Below are 12,999 nucleotides of genomic sequence, written 5' to 3' on the forward strand. Positions count from 1 at the left end.
TTTGAATGAGATTCAAATCTGAGTTTTAAATTTATTCAATCATATTCAAATTCGATTTTTAAGTTGAATATGAGATATTCAATTAATTTAAGTATGGCGTTTTATTTAATTGTTAAATAGTGATATGCATGACGGTGAGATGACGCTTAGACTATGTTACTCCAACGTGATTGATTTATTATGTTTCTTTAACAAATTAATTAATTACATTTTAATTATTTTAAGTATGTATTATTGTTGCAATATTTTTGGGTTGTAATTTTCATTTATTTAAGTTCTTGTAAATTCGCTTTGGTATTGCTGAAGGATTACTTATGTAATATTGACAAAGTATAGTTCAATAGAGGTCAAGATATCAAAGACCAAAGTGGAGTGAATAATTCAAGACTGGCATGATTATGTACCCTTCAGCAACTCTTGTAAAATGAATGAATGAAATGCACTTAGGAGAATGCCCCCGATTCACCCTGGTGGCCTAATCAACTTTGAAAGTCCATGATCATACCATATTCATCACGCATCCATGAATGCATGAGATGTATGGGAATGTATGCAATTATATGATATATGCATAAATGATAATGTACAAAGTGAGACTCCAATAGTAATTAGGATGGCTATAAAATCTCCAAACAAATGATTAAGTTGAAATGCTATAATTAAAGTAATTATAAATATAAGCCCTCCATTGATGCAACTAATTTAAGAGATTTTCAAGAATAATTGTTAAGCATGAGATGTTGTAAATATGTAAATGGTTTGGTGTCAATATTGATGTACTGAGACATTAAAATTATTTGCATAATTATTGGCTCACGGGATCAACTTAACTAATGCAAGATAATCAACATCACATGATACATTAATAATTTCCGTTAAAAAATGAGCACAAACACCACCATCATCCAATTCTTGCAAGTATACTGATCACAATAGTCGATCCACATAAGAAATTGAAATTGTCTCGAACCTCAATATAGATATGTTCTAGATGTTCTGTTCTTTACAGGAACATGAAACTTGGACAAGTGGAAGGAGCATGATATGAGAGCTGCAGCAATGAGTTAGCACAACATGAGAACATGCAGAGTAGTGAGATCCTCCTTCTCAAGACAGAGCACAGAATGCTAGTATGAGATGCAGACAATGTTCAAGATGAGGACCTTGAGGGACAGACGTTGGGATCATGTCCACAAGATATTCAACATTGAAGGCTGGAATATCTGACCAACATGGGATTTCACATAACGGATTTGAGTCTCTTTCTCAGCCTTCTTCCCATTTTGGTTTTGGTGACAAACATATGACTGAGAATGTACCTGAAGGAATTACTAACATGCCGTTATTTTCAAAGATACGCCAGCAAATAAAGAGGCTTTGCCGCATTCTTCGTCGAAAGTCTGGCCAGCAGTACGAAGAAAGAAACTCGTATTCGGTTCTTCCAAGAAAATAGCGCCGCAGTAAAGATTTAAAGTCGATGAAAGGGGCAAAGGAAAGTACGACGCCAGATACATCGAATCGCCGTAGTATCTAAGTCAAGGACAAGTTAGCGATATTACCTTTCTAGAAAGGTACAAGTTCATATCTTGGTTATCAGATTCTCGCATTTTTATTAAGCCATAGTTCATTCATGCTCAAGCCTTGATATCGGCGCCACTCACATTTAATGCATATAGAATCCGCCAGCAAAGAGTACTGGCGCTTCAAGACAGCCGACAGCAATGTATCAATCGTTGGAAGCTTAGCCATAGGATTCTAAATCTTTTTACATTGTCCGATTACGTTTTGCAAGCCTGGATAATATTTTATATGTAACCGATGCTTTAAGAACATCATTTTCATATCTAGTTTGACTAGAATGATCGTGGAATTTCATTCGATGATGATGCTTGCAATATTTATTTTGAAATAAATATGCTGGTTCGTGTGTTATATGAATGATGGCTCTTATTATTTAGATAATAATGACAAACATTACAAATTGAATGCAAGTTATCTAAAAGAATGCAATGCCATGGTGAAACCAACTCAAGTTCAAAATATATTTGGCAATTTAAGGTTGGTAATACATGTTACAGGTTATAGGATTGCAAAATGGAAGAAAATGGGATTCATTCACAATATGGGTCGGTGCCTACTCAATCTCAGGTGAATCTTGCCTGAACTGTGGCAAAATGACTAGATCACCCCTTTCGTTGGGACACAGGGCAGCAAGAATGAAATATTTTGGAGCTAATTACATGCTGATGTATGTGTGTCCGCTTCAGGTAATGGCAAGAGGGGGTTTCATTATTTTATGTACCTTTACTCATGATAAATCATACTTGGTATTTGTATCAAATGATGAATATACAAACATGAATCCTTTGAAAAGTTCCAAAGAATTTAAATCAAGTAGAAAATCAAACAGAAAAATATTGTGTTTTCTATCGTATCGCGAGGTGAATATTTGAGTATCGAATTTTGATGAATACTTGAGAGCATGGCATTAGCCAATGCAATGCTTCATTACCAATGGCGTATTCAAAAGTAGCAAACGCACTCATTGATATGGCACGTAGCATGATGAACTATATCGACATGCCAATCCTCTCCTAAATTTACATTAGAATCACTTATATATCAATAGATTCATCAAAATCGCTTTTCTTCCATACCTTATGCGCATGGAAGAAAACCAAGTCTTAAGCATGTTACATTTGCCGTCCAGCTATATCAAAAGCCGAACACGATAAATTGATGACTGCATCGTGCTGTCGATTTGCTGACATTCAAAGAGCAGTTTTGGATATTATTTTATTTGCCTACTATAAAGGTTGCGATAGTAGAGATGCTTATTATTTCTTTCAACAAATGCTTGTTCAAGAAGCGAGTAAAGGAAGGCAACAGAGTTAGAATTGTACCGGATTAACTGTCAAAGAGATCGCATGGATATAGATCCATTTCCAGCTCCATATCAAACATCTACAAATAAGCCTTCAGAATAAATTCGCAGCCATCTACCGCCGAGATATGGTTTTCTTTCATGAAGAAGAACAAGAGTTGTTCACTACGAAGTTATAGATCATGAGATGATTCACTTACTTCATGAAGAAGTTATCGATATAGACTCTTCAAATGGATTGATGCTATGAAATTCGAGACTGACTCATGTACAAGAATCGTTTGGGATTCACACCATCTAAAGCACAGATCTAGAATAAATGTTTTCAAGAAATTGGTCTCTGATGGAAAGGCAGTACAGCAAGAAGTTAGTATGGCAGGTTTCGCTATGAATAGACTATGAGAGCATTTTCGCCAAGCGTTACTTAAATCAACAGATTTTATTAGTAATACCGCATACCATGATTATGAGATTTGGCAGATGGACAGCCAAAACAAATAATATTGAAGAAAATACTATGAACAATTAGATTGAATCTCAAGACGGTCTCCAAAGTACAGCGAAAGCAATTCACGGTGGTTGAAATAAGCTTCGAGGAGCAAACTGGCTTTTGAGCAAAGCCACAACTGCCTTATTTTCCAAAAATGGTGATGAGCCATGTGTATATAAGAAGGCTATGACAGCTGCCATCATTTCTCTCTTGTCTATATGATGACATATCGCTGATGGTACGACACAGATGTTGATTTATCATAAAGGTAGATGGTTGTCAAATACATTCCTCTACGAAAGCTAGAGTACTTGGGATTCAAGATTCATAGGAGATAGAGCTAAAAGAATAATTACTATCCCAAAGTCTACATTGGAAAAGGTACAAAGAAAGTTTAACATTTATCTCCAAGAGAAGATTGTTACGCTGAGAGCCATGGCATTCAATTAAAGAGATGTTCCCAAGTACGACACCAAGAAAGAGATAAGATGGCCAGATCTCTATGCCGCTTATTGGAAGTTTAATGTATGCAATGTTGTGTATTGTGTTTTATTAGTCGCGATATGTCGTTAGTTGATCAGCAAAAAATATTCAATTCAGTTGGGAACATCGATAGTTGTCAAGAATATCTCGTTGTTTCGACAGAAAGAATCAGCGATCTATTCTCGATTTATGAGTGGATTCGTACTGGATGTCATATCGTATTTCCCCGATTTCAACAGATATCGATGATAGAAAGTTCACCGATATGCAACTGTTTGTAATGGAGGTGCGCCGCTGAAGAGTATCGCAGTGTTCACTGTCAGGCCGAGCATATTGCCGACGTATGTCGAAAGGCCGCTTGGACAAAGAAGTTCGCGACAATCTCAGCAAGAGTCTCCTTCATTATCGCCATTACATCGCGACAACAATGGAGCAGCATACAGCTGGCGAAATCAGCGTTCATCAGTAAATTAAAACAATACAGAAAGCACACACATTATCGCAGTAGTTATTAATACGCAAAATAGCATCGCCGAAAAATTCAAAATGATTCATTCATCATGCCTATGTCACGCATCAGATCGACATCTGAGCAGTTCAAGATAATAATGAATGGTTTGTTGCGGAGACACAGGTATGCTCCTAGACATATCATTTATATGTATCTTGTACATACTTTTATTAATAAAAGGTATTTCCACTTTTCCGTTTACATAATATATTTATGTGTAATAGTAAAAGTGTCCATTGATATATTTAGGTTGGAATATTATTCTTAAGTTGTTGCTATCAGTGAAAGTGACAAATATTTTCAGCACAAAAGTATCATAAAATAGGTTCACAATCGAGGATACTTCATAATAAGCGACAGCGACTTTTATCTGCAAAGATTGTATTCATAAGTTTGCTCCCGGTTATTTATATGAGATATAAATAAAGATGGACATGGTTAGTCTCATGCCATATAACAAACATGAGCCAGTAGGCACTTATAAATGATAAGCAGGTTTAACCAGTTGACACTTCCTATGCACAAGCACATGGAGTTTTACTCATGTCAATTGTTTTATTTAAAACCAACACTACAGCATATAATCTTTTTTGAATTCCAGAGAGCATAGCTTATCTTGTATTTAGGTAGTTCGAGGTTTGATAACGCTTTCATACTTGTACACTATGTATGGGCAGTGTTAGGCATGTGTCAGTTCTCAAGAAGTATACATGGAGGTAGCGTGGATCACTGTACATAAGGACTGCTCCTCTGGAAAGTAAATAGACAGATAAAATCCTACATGTTCATTTTAATTGTTCCTGATAAGCTTCAAGTTCCTGTCAGACGGGGAGCAGATTTGGTCTAAAATGAGTTTCTGGATGAGAAAATCTTTAACTAAGAACCGGAATTAAAAGAGAGAAACATAATATTCATAGCAAATGGAGTTCTGACATAAAACCATGACTCCACTTTGAGTTGGGATTTTGCAATGGTAGAGACTTCTAAGTGCATGGTAAACATACGCATTATAGGTTCATTTCATGCAAATCTTATTACTAATTGGGTGGCCATGGCATGCTATGCTAGGTGTTAACCATGGTCTATGAGGGTCTGTAAAAATGATTTAGAGAAATCATTTATGGTAAGAAAGAGTTCGAAGGGATATTAAGAGCTGATATCATGTCTCATTGAATAACAGATGAGCCTAGTAAGTCACACACATACACAAGTTATCACCTATTTAAATATGATTTAATTAATTAATTAAAGAGTTTAATTGATTAATTAAATAGATTTGGTTTGCAATTAAATTGCAAAGTCCCCAGTATGACTTCATGGAAACCAAATCTAGATTATCATCGATGTAGTATGGGAATTTTGAATTTTATATTTAAAGTGTTTTAAATATGAATTTAATTGATGAGAAATTAATTAATTGATTAATTAATTAATTTATATTTGATATAAATTAATTATGAAAGAAGAAAAATAATTATTTTGGGTTAAGAACTCAAAATTAAGACACAGGGCATTTTGTCATCGGCAGTATTAAGCAGACACGCGGGCACCATGAGATGGTGACACATGGCATAAATACATAAGTTTACAAATGTTTTTTAATCATGTAAGATGATTAAAATCAAGATTAAATATAGGTTTGACACTTGCATATAATGTGATTGGGTCACTTAAACCTGGAAATGGTAATCAAAGCAGACATATGTGGCATAGGGTTAATGTGTTACCCAGCTATTTAAGTGTGGTTATGAAAGAAAACATAACTGTTAGCCACTCCTCTCATATGTCACGCCACTTTGAGCTTCTCCAGCTATTTCTACTCTTCATCTCTCATCAATTCAAAGAGATTGAACATCAATCTTCTTGAATTAAGAACACTAAAATTGTTTCAGTGTCCTGCTTGTATCTCCCATCTTTCTTAAAAGGCGTAACTTGAATTTCACCACAGAAAAGGCTTTAGAAGCTGTCTGCTGGCTGCCATAGGTGTTCTTGTGTGTGGATAAGCTAGAGGGACAACATCCGGGGTGTCCTCAAGACTTAATCTCAAAGGCTACAGACATCGCCTGAGTTCATCAAGAGGTTGGTGTAATCGTTTTGAGTTACATCTAGGTTCTAAAATTAATCTGATTAATTTTGAAAATCTTAAATGGCAATAATACATCATCCAAAAAACATATTAAAAGAGTTTTAATATGTTGTTTATCTGACACAATTAAATAGATAAAAATAAATCTGCATGATGCATGTGAATCTTAGTAGTGAAAATTTCCTTGAATTCACTGGTATAAACTGCGTGTTTCACGCCTGCCTTCATTCAATTGGTATCGTGAGCTCATTACCTATATTTGCCATTTGTAGATTGTTGATTATATAATTTAACTCTGTGTGTTTGACCGCGAGATCGGCAGATTCATTGCTGTTAAAAAGCAAGGTGGCGTATTACTTAAAAAAACACTATCAATGGTGCGCATGGTTTGGCTACCATGGGTGGTCTGCCTGGCCTTTAATTCGTAATTGTTGGGGCGATCTAAGGCCTATTCCTTTGACTAATTAAAGTGTTTAATTAGTAATTTTAATCACACACTAAATTTGGCATTCAAATCAGAATTTTAAAATTGTTTGAATATGGATCAAATCAATTTTAAAAGTTGTTTGAATGTGATTCAAATCAATTTTAAAGTTGGTCGGAATCCATATTTAAATCTGATTTTTGAAATGGATTTGAGTAAAATTCAGATCTTGATTTTAAAAATGTTTGAATGTGATTCAAATCTGATTTTTAAAAATGTTTGAATGTGATTCAAATCGAATTTTTAAAAGTTGGTTTGAATGTGATTCAAATCAATTTTAAATTTGTCGAATGAGATTCACCTTGACTTTTAAATTTATTTGAATCATATTCAAATCTGGATTTTTAATTTGAATATGAGATATCTAATTTAATATAAGTATGTATGTTTTATTTAATTGTTAAATAGTGATATGCATGATGGATGATCATGGATCATATAAAAGACTATCAATGTGATTGGATTTATTTCTTTTATGCTTTCTTTTGGATTGTAAATTAATTAATTTATTTAGATTTATTTTGGTACATGTATTATTAAGTTTGTAATATCTTTTTGGGTTGTAATTTCATTTTTATTTGTTCTTGTAATCATTTTGGTATGCCATGGTTGATTAACATATTGCGTAATATTGGATTGCAAGTAGTCTGCATGAGGTCAAGATGTTTCTGTGACCAGTGGGAAAGGGAATTCAAGATCAAGTTGTTGATTATGTACTTCCTTCAGCAACTCTTGTAAATGAATGAATGAAATGCACCTCCAGAATGCTTCCGTATTCAATTCTTGGTACCGTAATTGAATCCCTTAGAAAGTCCATGATCATACCATATTTACCGCTTATCCATGAATGCATGAGATGTATGGGAATGTATGCTATTATATGATATATGCATGCTAATTGAAATGATAAAGTCAGACCTTAAGTTAAAGTAATTAGATATTACTCAGTAAAATCTTCCCAAACAAATGATTAAGTTGGAAATAAGAAATAATTAAAGTAATTATACATAAGCCTCCATTGGGGTACTATTTTAAGAAATTTTAATGACAGGCTGAGATGCAAATTAATTTAAGAGATTTTCAGAATAAATTGTTAAGCATGAGATGTTGTAAATATAAATGGTTTAAAGTAATATCAGATGTACTCGAGGACATTAAAATTATTTGTATAATTATCGCCTAATGGGATCAACTTAATTCAATGCAAGATAAGTCACATTACACTCTAGATTTGTTACTAGGGGCTAGTGAAAAGGATCAATCAAGTAGTAGTATGCCCTATGAGCATATCATTTAGTATGTATCTTGTACATATTTTATTAATAAAGGTATTTCCACTTTTCCTTTTACATAATATATTTATGTACAAGAAAGGTCCATTGATATTTTGTTGTAAATATTATTCTTAAGTTGTTAAGAATATGGAGTGACAAATATTTCTAGTACAAAGTATCATAAATAGGTTCACAATCGAGGATACTTCCATAATAAGGACATGACTTATCCGGTAAAGATTGTATCTCATATTTGTTCCTAAGTTATTTATATGGAGATATAAAATAATAAGATGGAATGGTGAGTCTCATGCCATGATAACAAACACGATAGGCACTTATAAATGATAAGTAGGGCCGGACTGGGGAAGGATATTTATGTATGCAAGTACATGGAGTTTACTCTGTCAATGTTTTGTCATAAATCATATCAATAGTATATAATCTTTAGAATCTCAGATAAAGACAATATCTTGTATATAGGTAGTTTGAGCTTGATACCGCTTTATACTTGTACTATGTATGGGGCATATGGGCATGTGTCAGTCTCTTACTAGTTATATATGGAGGTAGGTGTTGATCAAGATGGAATCTGCCTCTAAGTAAATAGAGATAAAATCCTATGTTCATTTAATTGTTCTTGATGTTTCAAGTTCCGCCAGACAGATAGATTTATTCTGGTAAAAGAGTTTGATGAGAAAATCTTAATCAAGAATCGAATTAAAAGAGAACATAATATCTATAAGAAATGGAGTTTGACATAAACCATGACTCAATTTTTGAGTTGGGATTTTGTAAATGCAGAGATTCTAGTGCATGGTAACATATGATTATAGGTTCATTTAAGGTAAACCTTATTACTAATTGGGTATGGCATGCTATGCTAGGTGTTAAATTCATGGTCTATGAGGTTCATAAATGATTTAGAGAAATCATTTATGGTAAGAAAGAGTTCTCGATGATATTAAGAGTTGATATCATGTCTCATTGCCAAATTAGTGATGAGCCTAGTAAGTCACACACATACACAAGTTATCACCTATTTAAATATGATTTAATTAATTAATTAAAGAGTTTAATTGATTAATTAAATAGATTGGCTTGTAATAATAAAACTGCAAAGTCCCTCAGCATGACTTGAAACCAAATCTAGATTATCGATGTGTAGTATAAATTAAAATTTATATTTAAAGTGTTTAAATATGAATTTAATTGATGAGAAATTAATTAATAGAGATTAATTAATTAATTTATATTTGATATAAATTAATTAGAAGAAGAAAATAATTATTTCAAGTTAAGAACTCAAAATTAAGACACAGGCATTTTGTCATTTGTACATGTGACAATGGGCAAAAATGAGATGGTGACACATGGCATAACACATACTGCCAGCAATATTTTTTAATCATGTAAGATGATTAAAATCAAGATTAAATATATAACACTACACTACAATGTGATTGGGTCACTTAAACCTAGAGCTAATCAGCAGGTGACATGTATTAGGGGCTTAAATGTGTTAACTCTAGCTATTTATAAGGTTATGAAAAGAAAACATACAACCCAGCAGCCTCTCCTCTCCTCCATATGTCAATGCCACTTGGAGCCTTCCAGCTATTATTCTCCTCTTCTCATCTCTCATCAATCTGAAAGAGATTAGCCATCAATCTTCTTGGAATTAAGAACACCAGAAATTGTTTCATAGTGTCCTGCTTGCATCTCTAATTCTCTAAAAAAGCAGAACTTGAATTTCTAATTAATAGAAAAGGCTATTTTAGAAGCTGTTCAAGGGCTGCCATAGGTGTCTTGGTGTGGACAAGTTAGAGGGACAACATCTCGGTGTCCTCAAGATTTATCTTTAAGTTCTCAGGCTGAGACATACTGCAAAGACATCAAGAGGTTAGTGAAGAATCGTTTGATTTAATCTAGGTTCTAAAATTAATCTGATTAATTTTAAAATCTGAATGGCAAATACAGATCCAAAAATATATATTAAAAGAGTTTAATATGTTGTTTATCATTGAAATCAAATAGATAAAATAAATCTTGCATGGTGCATGTGACCCTAGGTGGTAATTTCTTGAATTCAATGGTATAATCTGTGTTTTTCACGCCTGCCTTCATATTGGTATCGTGAGCCACTATATTTTAAGCTATTTAGATTGTTGATTACAGTAATTTATTTAATGTGTTTGATCATGAGATCAAGAGATTCACGCTGCTGGTTGGCCATCATGAGATGCAAATAACATGTAACATTAGTGTAGAAGCCACCATTGCGGCAGAAAATAACAATGTGGTTCCTTGGGTGGATTCATGTTTAAGCTTTTAATTCCCGCAATTGTTGTATGACTCTGCTTCATTTTGACTAATTAAAGTGTTTAATTAGTTGTTTATCTACACAATAAATTATGATTCAAATCAGAATTTTAAAATTTGTTTGAATGTGATTCAAATCTGAATTTTAAAAGTTGTTTGAATGTGATTCAAATTCGAATTTTTAGTTGTTTGAATCATATTTAAATCTGATTTTTAAAATTGATTCAATAAAATTCAGATCTGATTTTTTAAAAAATATTTGAATGTGATTCAAATCTGATTTTTAAAAAATGTTTGAAATGTGATTCAAATCTGAATTTTTGTAATTTGAATGTGATTCAAATTCATTCTTTGAAGTCGCTGAATGTGATCAAATCGAATTTTTAAATTTGCCTGAATGAGATTCAAATCGAATTTTTAAATTTATTTGAATCATATTCAAATCTGATTTTTAAGTTGAATATGAGATATTCAATTTAATTTAAGTATGTATGTTTTATTTAATTGTTAAATAGTGATATGCATGATGGATGATCATGGACTATAAAAAGACCAATGTGATTGGATTTATTTCTTTATGTTTCTTTTGGGATTGTAAATTAATTAATTTATTTTAATTTATTTTAAGGGCATGTATTATTAAGTTTGTAATATTTTTAAGTTGTAATTTCATTTATTTAAGTTCTGTAAATTGACTTTGTATGCAAGGATTACTATGGGCCATTGGGATTGCAAGAAGTTCAAGGAGTGTCATATATCACAGTTATGGGACCAAAGGAGGAATTCAACATCATAGTGTTGATTATGTACCCGCTTCAAAAATCCTGTAAATGAATGAATGAAATGCACCTAGAATGCCCTGTCCGAGCTCACCTGGTGGCTCAGAACGAACTTTGCAGAAAGTCCATGATCATACCATATTTAATCGCTTATCTGATGAATGCATGAGATGTATGGAATTGTTGCAAATTATATGTGATATATGCATGCTAAAAATGGGATAATGTGCGAGACTTACATAATTTTAGATGCATATAAAATCTTCAAACAAATGATTGTTAAAATGTTATAATTAAAGTAATTGTAAGCAATTATGTTTAAGAAATTTAAATAGTTGTGCATAAGATGCAATTAATTTAAGAGAGTTTTCTTAAGAATAATAGTTAAGCATGAGACGTTGTAAATATGTAATGAGTTTAGTACAATATATTGATGTAACATTATAACATAAAGTCTTCTCTCTTCGCAATATCGATAATTATCAAGTCTAATACAGATAAGACAACTATTTTAAGAGATTTTCAAGATAAGTCAGGAGTCAATATTGATACCGACTGACATTAAATTGATTTGCATTAGGCTGGGCTCACGGGAGAATTCACAATGCAAAAGACGTGATGTCACCGGAGCCGCACTTCATGGCTAGTTTATTGTACTCCAATAATGCAGCGATCGAATCTTCGCTGCTTAGCATGTGATGCATTTCACTATGTTTGCTGCGGGCTCCAATTACCATGGAGCGCAGCCTCGGTCAGAACAGTGGGCACTCATCACATTCACCAGATTTGCCGCTTACTTGGAAGTAGACCGCTGCTGGGAGAGCCACCGATTAAAAGACCATAATCACCTTGGTTAATTACATGACAGCATTTGATTGTTTGTCAATCACCCTGTTATTTTTCACAGCTAATTCTTCTCGAGCAAATGAAAGTTATAAAATACTTGAGCCATCATCAGTTCAATTAGTCCTTCAAAGTTATTACTTCGATCACAACAGTTGACACACTCCATCTACTCACTCGACAATAAGCTGGCTGTTAGGCTCTGAAACTTCAGTCCCAACTCAACATAGACATGCTCCTGTATTTAATGCTTGGCAACTCATCTTCAAGTCTCTCAAGAGGTCACTTGCTATGAACATGAGTCTGACAAAGTTGAAGCGAGCATGATAGCGAGCGAGCTTCAAAGCGCATTACATGCAGTGACGAGTTACGAGCAGAAGTGTCAGCAAACATGAACAGCTGGCAGCAAAAAGCAGTGAGATTCCTCCTTCACTGCTACAGTAGAGCACAATATGGCAGCACGCAAAGAATGCTAGGTATGAGATACCCAGACAGACTGATTCCACATACAACCGAGGACAGACTGGGGATCATGTCCATGCATGATCTGCCGATTGAGCGTGCTCGGAATATTCGACTTTTTCGGAATATGGATTATTCACAACGTCTGATTTGAGATCCTTCAGCCTTCTTTCTGTCGTTTTTGGGAATTTTACGACAAATTTCCATAATGACAAACAGCATCGGGATTTAGTCGTCATTACTAACATGTCGTTATTGCTCAGCATTGATGCCGTGCAATAAAGCGAAAAAGAGGTAGTATGCCAAGCATTTTTCGCCGAAGTTCAACAAGAAATAGGCAATAAGAAAGCAACGCTTAGATCGTCCTTCCAGTGTGTCACG

The sequence above is a fragment of the Hevea brasiliensis genome, chromosome 12 (assembly GCF_030052815.1).
Source record: "Hevea brasiliensis isolate MT/VB/25A 57/8 chromosome 12, ASM3005281v1, whole genome shotgun sequence".
Lineage (NCBI taxonomy): Eukaryota > Viridiplantae > Streptophyta > Magnoliopsida > Malpighiales > Euphorbiaceae > Hevea > Hevea brasiliensis.